Source organism: Paroedura picta, chromosome 9 (assembly GCF_049243985.1).
Source record: "Paroedura picta isolate Pp20150507F chromosome 9, Ppicta_v3.0, whole genome shotgun sequence".
In the NCBI taxonomy this organism is placed as follows: domain Eukaryota; kingdom Metazoa; phylum Chordata; class Lepidosauria; order Squamata; family Gekkonidae; genus Paroedura; species Paroedura picta.
This window is the reverse complement of record NC_135377.1, coordinates 40,858,775-40,869,378: the sequence shown is the minus strand read 5'-3', so window position 1 is coordinate 40,869,378 and position 10,604 is coordinate 40,858,775. Positions and strand designations below refer to the sequence as shown.

General features: G+C 43.5%; 1 long non-coding RNA gene across 1 annotated transcript in view; it reads left to right on the top strand.

Moving 5' to 3' along the window:
* Window positions 1-268: 268 nt before the first annotated feature.
* The window catches only part of LOC143844813 (uncharacterized), a 31,853-nt gene continuing 21,517 nt past the window's right edge, over window positions 269-10,604 (top strand). Inside the window, exon 1 of the long non-coding RNA XR_013234144.1 lies at window positions 269-591. This is a non-coding gene — a long non-coding RNA (uncharacterized LOC143844813). The remainder of the gene's footprint in view (window positions 592-10,604) is intronic.

Genomic DNA, 10,604 nt, shown 5'->3' with positions numbered 1-10,604 from the left:
ACAAACAAGGACAAGCGCGTTGCACATTGGGGCATGTAGTCTATTCTTAATTGTTTCCCTTTCTGTGCAAAACTAAAGGGGGAGGGGGAAGAGAAAGGAATAGAGGGGGACGGGAGTGGGTTGAAGAGAGGGTCTCCAGAAGCTCTCGCGAGATGTTTGGGAGCTCTTTCTTTTCTCTGTGTCTCGTGCGGTTTGCTCGCGAGCACGGCTGCCTTGGCTGGGATGTTTTGTGCAAGTCGCCATTCCCTTGTGTGACGTCATAGTGCATTGTTGTGACTTGCGTAGCGGAGCATCCCTCAAGCTGTCAGCTGTGTCGCCGCCGCCGCCGCCGCGGGAGCGCGAGCCCGAGCCGGCCCAGCCCTCCGCCTCCTCGTCTTCCCCGCGCCCCTCCCTCAGGGGTTCTAGAACTCCACGTCACCGTGTCATTGTCTGTGCGGGACCCTCGGGCTCCCCCTCCGTCCCTCCGTCCCTCCCTCCCCCGCCCCGTCCCTGCGCGCTCCATCCCGCCCCCCAGAACCATCTCAATGAGATGCAAACATGAAAGACAAGAGGAAGAAGAAGGACCGCACCTGGGCCGAGGCTGCCCGCCTGGTAGGTGCGACCGGAGCTTTGTGCGCGCGGGGCCGGCCCGCCCGGCTGCTGTGCCCGGGACAAGGCGGGGAGGTGCCTAGCGCTGCAGCCTGCTCCGGACTCGAGCCCTTGGCATTGTTGCGGTCGGTAGGGGATGCTGGAGTGACCGTGCAAGGCTGGACGCGGGGCAGAGCCAGTCCTCCTCAAGCGTCACGGCAGCGTTGGATGTGCGGGACGGGACCGGTGCAAGTGGCGGCTGCATGCTCCTGGAGCAATGTTCCGGGCACAAGTCTGGGCATCGGGGGCTCTGCGAGAACTACTTTGTTCAGGGGCTGTCTGCATGCCACGTCCTACAGTGAGGTGGTGCTCATGTTAAAAAAGACCAAGACCTTACTCCGGGGCCGGTGGGAGTGAGCCTATTAAACACAGTACCGGGATCCCACTTCTTGGGGGGCGGGGGGCGGCGGTATATGTCACAATGAAGCCCCTCCCTCACCTGACCTAACCATAAACACTTGGGGGAATCCTGCAGTGGGCTGGAATCTAGCGGGAATCACCTGAGCAGTGTGTGTGGGGCCATAGGAAGGGCACTCCCCACTCTGCTTGTAACCCCTCCTCGGTGATTTCATTCAGCATCAGAAGTGGGGTCTGTGTAAAGAGGGCAGAGGGGAGTAGGAGCTCCATTTTCATCCAGAATACAGGAGTCGCTGCTCATTTCATTTGTTTGTCTGTGCATGCAAAGAGAATATTCTTCACAGGTCACGTCTCTTTGTAATGAAATATGTAGAATCAAACAATTTCTTGTGTAATTGCCAGGGAAATCCTCTATCTGTGTGTGAGTGTGTGTTTGCATATGTTTGTTTGTGTGTGTGTGAATGAATTGCTCAGATAAACTCCTGTAGCATGTACATGTGCAATAAGCACCTACACTTTTTAATTAACATGTGACATATTGTACTCAAGACAATTGGGGGAGAATATATATGAGTGTGATAGATATATCTTCTTCACCCTACAATAATAAACTGCATGTCTATCGCCAGGAATCACATTTTCCCCACAGTGCCCTCAAATTCTATGAAATGCTCGGGGATTTTCTTGTACACCTCAGAGTGTACCTAAGATTTCACCTCTCCTCTGAATAGTTATGTTTCTAAATGCACTAATATTCTCCCAGCAATGGAAATCTCTCTCTCTCTCTCCTGTTTCTTGCCTCTGTCAGTGTTTCTGTGAGTGTTGTAGTGCTTTAGTGCACGCTTTAAAAACTCCATTAGGGTAGCTGTGTTACTCCATTGCAGGAGAAGCAAAAGAGTTCTGTAGTCCAGTAAAGACTTAACACATTTATTGTAGCAGAATCTAACTAAGTGGGCTATCTTCTATTGAACCTGGTGTAACAATATGTTTGTTAGCCTTTTTAGTGCCATGGAAATCTTTCATTTTAAAACCAATTTTCATTCTTGGGAATCATTCTCAGAGTCTTGCAAGTATGCTCTTGCTGCATGAAATGTGGTGGGTGTCGCTCTACAGTACTGTGTGTGTTTTGTGGAGTTCCTAGCTTTGTTCAGTGCAATGGGATTAAAAAAAAGTAAAGCTGTTTCAAAGGTCAGGTATTGGCTATATAGCTTGCTTTCTTTAAAATGTTTCTTTTATTCTCCATATTATCCTTAGTAAATGTATCGGCGATGTCTGTGTCACTTCTTCTATAAAGTACATTCTTTTTGGAAAATATATTTTTGTACTGTGCTCTGTGGGACTGCAAGGCAACGTCTTCCATGTGTAAAATGTATGAAAACGTTATACAGTCATCAGTAGCTGTTGGTTCTAGCCCAAATTATATACCATGGTCTAAACTTGAACAGTTGCATATACCATAGGCATGCAGAATGAATGTAAAAGAGTTGGGTTACATAGTTACTAAATGGCAGAAACAATGAAACGAAGTATTCTGCTTAGTGATCCATATGGAGAATTTCTACAAAATGTTACTGGTAGCCCTACAGGGCAGTGATTGGTTGTATTCATGTCCTTAGAAAGAATTAAAAATATATATATTTAACATTAGTTTCATATGCTATAAAAGCTGCAGTTGCTGCTCTGACATGATATCCTGTAGTAACTGCCATTGGGAAATAAATCGTCGAGAATCCAGGGCCCATTTCCCCTTGGTGGTCCTGCCCACCCAGAAGCCTCTTATGCAAACCACCCCAGAAATATCAGGCAGTCAGAAGTGAACTGTGACAAACAATTAGTGCAGTGGATTCTTTCTTTTTAATGCTTCATGGGAGGCATATCCAGCATGGCCCAACCCTTATCTCTCTCCCAAAGTCAAGCGGGGTGGAAATGCCATTTTGTACCAAGAAGCATCAAGATGCACTTTAACACTAAACAACTGACATAGAAATCCTAGGATTACTGAAACGTCCGCAGTAATATTTCTGTGGTATTGTCCAGCATGTAGAGATTACAGTGCTGGGCTGGGATCTGGGAGACCTCCGTTCAGATGCCCTTTCTGCTATGGAAACTTGCAGGATAACTTTGGTCTAGTCTCAGCCAAACCCACCAGGCAAAGCTGTTGTGGGGATAGAATAGAGGCGAGGAGAATGATGTAAACTACTTTGGCTCCCCATTGGGGAGAAAGGATATAAATGAAGTAAATAAATAGAGAAAGGAAAGGGAGATTATGTAAATGAAAGACTGTTTAATCAGACCTGTCCTTCAGACATCCTTGCTTAACAATGCTGGAACTGGATTAGGAGACAGCCTTCCTTGTGCTTCACACAGCAGTCCTCTTTTGTGCTGTCAAAACCTTAGGATTTATGCGTTTGCTGATATAAAACATGATGGATATGGTTGATTTTATGCTTGGGATTTTAGGGTTTCTAAAACTTTGTTAAATAGAGCTGTAAGGCATCTGAAACATGCATACCTTCTACTATGGGTCATTTAGGAAATGTTGTTTTTCTTAGAAACTTCATTGGATTTGACTGCCATTTGATGCCTACATGCGTGATTTTGTACTGTGCATGCCTTCTGCACTTCTTCCAGATCTCACATTCCCTTTATGAAACTTCACATGTGATAATTGGGCCCATAGCAGTCAGGACTTAAGGAGGCCATCACTTTATGTTGGAAACTCAGTGGAGTCTTTGCCTCTTCATAGGCCTAGGGCTAACCAATCTCACACAATTGTGAGACTTCTTCTGTTTTGGATGCCCCATGCTCTCCAGAGGACCTTTGCTCTATCTAGTATGATAAACTGTGAGACATATAGTCTATGGCCTTTTAAAATTATTTTAAAGAGAACCTTTCTTACTGAGACTCAAGGCAGGTTACACAATTAAAATAAATACAGTATAATATGTATGAAGATGGGTCGTCATGTTAATCTGTCCTTAGAGATTAACAAGATTTTTGACAGTGATCAATGACTTTTGAAAGCTCATACATACCACATATTTTGTTAATCTTTAAGAGTCTACTGGACTCTTGCTCTTTTCTATAATATGTATGACTGTCAGTGTAGTTATGCTGGATAATTATAGCATATGAACAGCATATGAAATACAGTATAGTACATTAGTCCCCTCCCCAACACAGTAACATGCATACAAGAACTGTGTTAATCAGCTGGATTTCAAAACTGGAGAAAAGGTCCAACAGTATATTGGTAAAGATTGGGGGGGGGGCTGCTTTAGTTTAGTAACAAAGCCCATGTTTGGCACATATGTAACTTTTTGTCCCTATTATCTTCATTGAATGGGCTTTAAGGAGTAGAGCTGGCATGTACCTGTGTCAAATGGTCAAGATCTGTAGTTGCTAGTCAGATTTAAAATACTGGCCATAAGTGGATTATTGGTTTTAGCATGGCATCTCACAAAATATTTGCCCATATTTTATTCCCATTTAGTTTTCCCTTGCAAGGAAAGAGTGTGATCTGGAGCTCAAAACAAGCATGTATTCACAGCATCCTGAACTGGCTTTGCTGGGAGGGCGGCATAGGAATATATAAATCAAATATATAAATTCAGTTTAGTCAAAATGGACCCAGTTGCCTCACTATATAACTCATAATATTAAAAAAAATCAGGAATAGAACTGAATATTATTTTCATTGTCTCTGGTTTTTAGTATTGGGTTTTCATCTAGGATATTTTAAATCCATAAAATGTAGGCATCTGGTGGTTTGTTATTCTACTCTCTTGGGATTCATCAATAATTTATTTGAGGCCTTATTGAATCAATTCCTGTTTCAGTGACAAGCAAACAGTTGAGATTGATAAGTTCGCATGCAATGACTCCTGTGATAGTTTGATCAATGCCCATGCTACAAAATTGCATGAGCACTGAATTACTTCACACTTAATCTGCCATAGATAGGGTAGATTAATACACAGATTTAAAGGATTTTTGTATTTAGTAGCTCCATTTGTTTCAGTTCTTCCTGTTAAGCCTAATAATAATAATAATAATAATAATAATAATAATAATAATAATAATAATAATAATAATAATAATAATAATAATAAAAGTTTTATAGCCCACCCTTCCTGATAGGCTCATTTAGGAAATATGCTTCTAACCTAGAGACTCCCATTTGATGCCTACCTGTATGATTTTATGCTATGCTTGTCTTTTGGCGGTACTGGAAAATTAAATAAAGTAGCTGATATTGTCATGTACATATTTTATTAAATCTTTAAACATCATACAGCATTTTTCTATAAGATCTGTGGCACAAATAGGACAGCTATTGAACAATAATTCCTCTCTGTATGGCCTGATTATCTTTCTTGCTTTACACCTCCCATTGAATAATATATGTTTTCCTTTTATTCTTTCTGTATTCACTGATATGACAGTTTAGTGTTTTGCAGATAAAAATAAAATTAGTCTTACATCCTTTTAAAACATTAAGTCCGATTTCATGCGTACCAAAGTTATGGGGGAAACTGTGGGACTTGCATAAGAACATGTGCTGGGGAAAAGTGCAATTCTCACCCATGCAAAGATTGGAAATCAATTCATACAGAGCTGTTTTGGGGTTGTTGTTTTTTTTGTAAAAGAAGTGCAAACCTCATTTGCTCTCATATACTTTTCTATATGAGCCTCTTGTGGTGCAGGGTGGTAAGACAGCCAACATGCTGTCTGAAGCTCTGACCATGAGGCTGGGAGTTCGATCCCAGCAGCCGGCTCAAGGTTGACTCAGCCTTCCATCCTTCCGAGGTCGGTAAACTGAGTACCCAGCTTGCTGGGGGGTAAAACGGTAATGACTGGGGAAGGGAATGGCAAACCACCCCATATTGAGTCTGCCAAGAAAACGCTAGAGGGCGTCACCCCAAGGGTCAGACATGACTCGGTGCTTGCACAGGGGATACCTTTACCTTTACCTTTACCTTATTTTTCTATATAGGCACCAACTGTTGCCATGTTTTTTATGTTACTCAAACCTGAGCTCAATATGATGAAAAACAAAAACAAAAAAATATTGAAAATGATGTAAACCAGTGTTTATTAAATTTCAGATCCCAACTCTCAACTTCCAAAGCTTCTCTGTGTGTTTAGAAACAAACACGTTAAACAAATCATACACAAGGGCACACAAAAACATACAAACAGGTTTTACAGACACTGAAAAGAGCAGAAGATGACTCTTTAAATTAGGTGCTCTTCTTCTAGCATAATGTGTATATCTTTGAGAACCTAGATACGTTTTTTTTATTATTATTATTATTTCCCTGCAGAGGCTTGAAATGTTCTGTAATCCTTTAATAAACCTTGGTTTGCATCACTTCAGAAGTCTTAGTTTATATATATATTAACTCTTTTGAAATTCTGTCTGAAGGCTCTGTGAGCCAAGTGTTATATTAGAACAACTAAAATATGCTGTTACAGCAGCACTTTAGCAATCCTTACAACTGTATTACAGGTAAATATGCTGGCTCAGGATCAGGATGGCAGGGTGCTGTCATGCTTAATTTTACCTTCTGGCATTTATTTGCTATGCATAGCTGTGGTGGTAGTGGAAAGTGCAGTCAAGTTTCAGATGAATTATGGTGATACCACAGAGTTTTCAAGGTAAGAGACATTCAAAGGTGGTTTGCCCTTTTCTGCATAGTAGCCCTGGACTTCCTTCATGGTCTCTCACCCAAGTGTGAACCAGAGTTGACCCTGCTTAGCTTCCAAGATCTGATGAGACTGGGCTAACCTGGGCCATCTCCGTCAGGGCAAACTATAGCAGTGCAGCACCAAAAAGTCCCAAATAAACGTCCATCCCCTGAACCAGAAGTTGCTGTGGTTCCCCCCCCCCCCAGTTTTTCTTTCTCAGTCCATTGTGTACTCTGCATTTTCTGTCTAGCCTTCTAGCTTCTGAGGTTTCCTACCTTATGGGAATGGTAAATTGTCAGACACTGGCTAAGTGGGAACAATGTTTAAGAATGTCCTGTGCTTGAGGGAACTGAACAGCTTGTAATCAAATTGTCTACGAGACAATGTGAAGTTGTGAGTTTGACTAGACTTTCAACTGCACAGCATGTGGCTAACAAGAGAGCTGAGAAAGATAGGGAAGTTCTCGACCAGGGCCAGAGCATTCTCTGTTCTGGCCCCCACCTGGTTGAATGAGCTCCCGGAGGAGATCAGGGCTCTGACGGAGCTTAAACAGTTCTGCAGGGCCTGCAAAAAGGAGCTCTTCCACCAAGCATTTGGTTGAGACCAGACATAACCAACAGTGACTGAAGGGCGCCTGCTCGCCCCCTGCCCCCCTTAGAACTCCACCAGTATACTCTGGACCTGTTTGCATTGTTGCACTGTTGCATTGTTTATATTGTTTATACTGTTATATTGTTATATGGTTACAACTATTAGTTATTATTATTGTAAGGTTATTCACATGTTATGGACTGTTTCATGTATTGTTCTTTGTTCTCATGTAAACCGCCCTGAGCCTCCGTATCCAATTACGGACCAATTATTCCCAGGGCCATGAGCCTCAGTATCCATGGACATCATTGCATATTCAGGCATTTGGGGGCTGTGCATCTTTATTTGACCGCAGGGTCCTGGAAGTAGCCTGTCTCTTGTCCTATAATTAGATTTACTGCTGCATATGGCTGGTCCTTCATGAGTATAGGTTGTTGGCAGCAGGTTCAAGTTGCCACCACATTCAGTAGTGTCATTGTACATGTGAGGGTTGGGGCCCCCTTTGGTCACAAGGCCCCAGAGCCAGCTGTTTGCTTGCATTGCTGGTGATGCTCTGTGCATCTTTTCCCAAGGTTTTATTCAGGAGTCGTGGGGAATGGGGTGGATTTCCATTTGTCCCATGGCTACAGAGCTATCTTTTCTCACTTGCACTGCTGCTGAGATGGTCCCTGCACATGTACAGTCCTTCTGATGTTTGGTGTGGGTCAGAAATTGGTATGGCCATGTCTAGTCTCATCCTAGACTGCCTTTCTATCTGTCCTTCTTATACTGAGCCTAGGTGGGGGCCCAACATCTTGCATTCAGGAGTCTGGGGGGACCTTTCCTTTGTTCCATGGCTCCAGAACTACCCTTTTTCACTTGCACTGCTGCCAGAATGATTGCTGGACATGTCCTGTCTTTCTGGCATGTCCAATGAGGGTTGCTTGGCCCATCCAGCCATGTCTTACTCAGGCTTCCTGCTCCCTCTTCACTTCTCCCTGCTGAGAGGGAAGTGGGCCTCTTCTTCCTTCTGTTTGCTCCCACTTTTTCCTTCAACAGCAGCAAGGTAGGGTACACCCTTTGGAGGTGCATATGGAGGACAAGTCTTGGGGGGGGTGCACCTCTCTGTGAGGCACAGCTGCTTTCTGGTCCAGGCTTGGAGGAGCCATGGAGGTGTGCACTCAAGATGGGAGCAGCAACAGGTAGTTGGCATGTGGAAGGGGAGGATGCTTCCCCTCCTTACCCTCTGAATCACTGCTGTCAAATGTGTCTTGTGGCAGTGCCAAGAAAATCCTTTGCCTCTGTGGAGAGCCCAAGGAACAGATCAGGGAAAGGAGGCGTTTTGATCCCTGGTTATGCCCTGCTACAGATGGCCATCATTGGCCCAGCAGGATGGATTTGTGCCTGAAGACTGGGGTCTGTGCCACAGAGTAGGCTGGGGTGGAGGATTCTTATTTCCCACATATGTGCACCCTTTGCACCCACTTCCTTCTCAACAACTTTCAGGGGTCTGCACTCAGGAGGGTGGGTGGTTATAAACACAACAAACTATTTTGCCTTCTTTTGCTGACATTGTTTAAACATTTAAACCATTTATTCACATTTTCCTGGATAACCCGCATCCGTGGGGATACTACTGTATGAGGCTTCTCTGGAAATAGGACTGCCCAACAACTTGTATGCATTTGGTGGGAGAGATTGTGTACAGGCGCAAGTCTATGGCCTCAGTGGAAAGCTTGGAATTGTACAAAAAGAGGGATAAATTGAGACCTGGGCAGAGTCTGCACTTACTTTGTTTATTCCATTATCAATCCTGTTGAATCCAGATCGCTTTGAACTCGGGTCTTCCTCTTCCCCCCCTCCCCATTGAGGTAGTTCAGAAGGGGAGGGGGGAGCCAAGCCTCTTTCTTTCTTTTCTTTAAGGGGGGGATAGGAGCCAGGCAGGGAGCCTCTTTCTTTTCTTGGAGGGGGGGGGGGAGAGGATCGAAAAAGGCAGAGAAGGTAGAAAAAATCCAGGACCGACAGAAGTTAAGAGAAATTGGGGCTTCTCCCTTAAGGCAAGTTTGTCACATGACCAGGTGTGGCGTATCAGAGGTTCTCTACCACGGAGCTTGCTTTCCCAATCCGGATTTGAAAAATATTGAGGCTTAAAAGCAGTCTGAGATATCGCACAATAAAGGTAGGGTCAATCCGGATCAAACCTCGTTGAAGAAGGAAAATTTAAATTGCCCCAAATCCAAACAGAAATCGCATTCTGTGTAGAGGGCAGGGACTGAATCAGCCTGGGATTGGAATAAAAGCTCCATGCAGTTTACACCCTGGAGGCCACTGAGAAACGTTGCTGATTACTCATTTGCAATAAGCGGAAATTCATTAGTTAGGCATTTGAAAATCTATGAAGCAATGGTATATCAGGTCATTTTTTGCCTGGTGGGCTGAAAAGGATAGAAGTAAAGAAAAAATGAACCTCCTTGTCTTCTTGAATAATAATAAATATTGTTATTAAGCTAAATTTTAATCTAGTGATTTGTTTTATGTCATCAGACAGTGAACTGGAATTTTTGGCTACAATTAATCTTAAACAGATCTTTTTGGTGCCTTGTGAAATAATGAGGGTTTTTTTTTGGAGGGGGAGTGTTCCCCTTTTTCTATTCCATTTCTTTCTCCTGTTGTGTGCAAGGCTGTGGGACATCTTACCCAATGGACTTCCTTAACCTGCAGTAGAACAAGTAACTACTTGAACACTGGCAACCATAGTAAAATTCTGTGTGGTAACCAAGGGCAGAGTTACGAAATTCCTATCCCCTGTCCTTCATATCTACTTGCACTTCTAAATTGTATGGGATTCTTAACAGAACAGTACTTGTTAAGCTGTATATGGCCCACTTCTCACTGAATATGTGCAGCAATACACTTCCTACCTTTAGGCTGACAATCATTCTCCACTGTGTTCATAGTAGTCGCCAAGAGTTTAAGACCTCATCCAAAGTTCTCTAAAATAACAAATTATTGCATTTATGCCTTTGTGATCATAAAACTGGCTGGAAGGTTATGCTTCTTTTTCAAGGGATGTCTAGCAAAATAATGCCATCCATGATAGGACTTGGCTAGCTCATACATGAAAAAATGTGGGGAAGATATTCCAAATTTGAAAGATCTTTCATAAAAAAGCTGTTGCCCTCTGCAAATATACTTCTTCTTTTGAACTCTATAGGCCTTATTTATTTGTTTGTTTGTTTGTTTGTTTATTGGAGTTATATAACTGCCCCTTGGGGTTGTTTACAACAGTGGTCCCCAACCTGCGGGCTGCGGCCCGGTGCCGGGCCACGAAGGCCATGGCGCCGGGCCGCGGCTCCCTC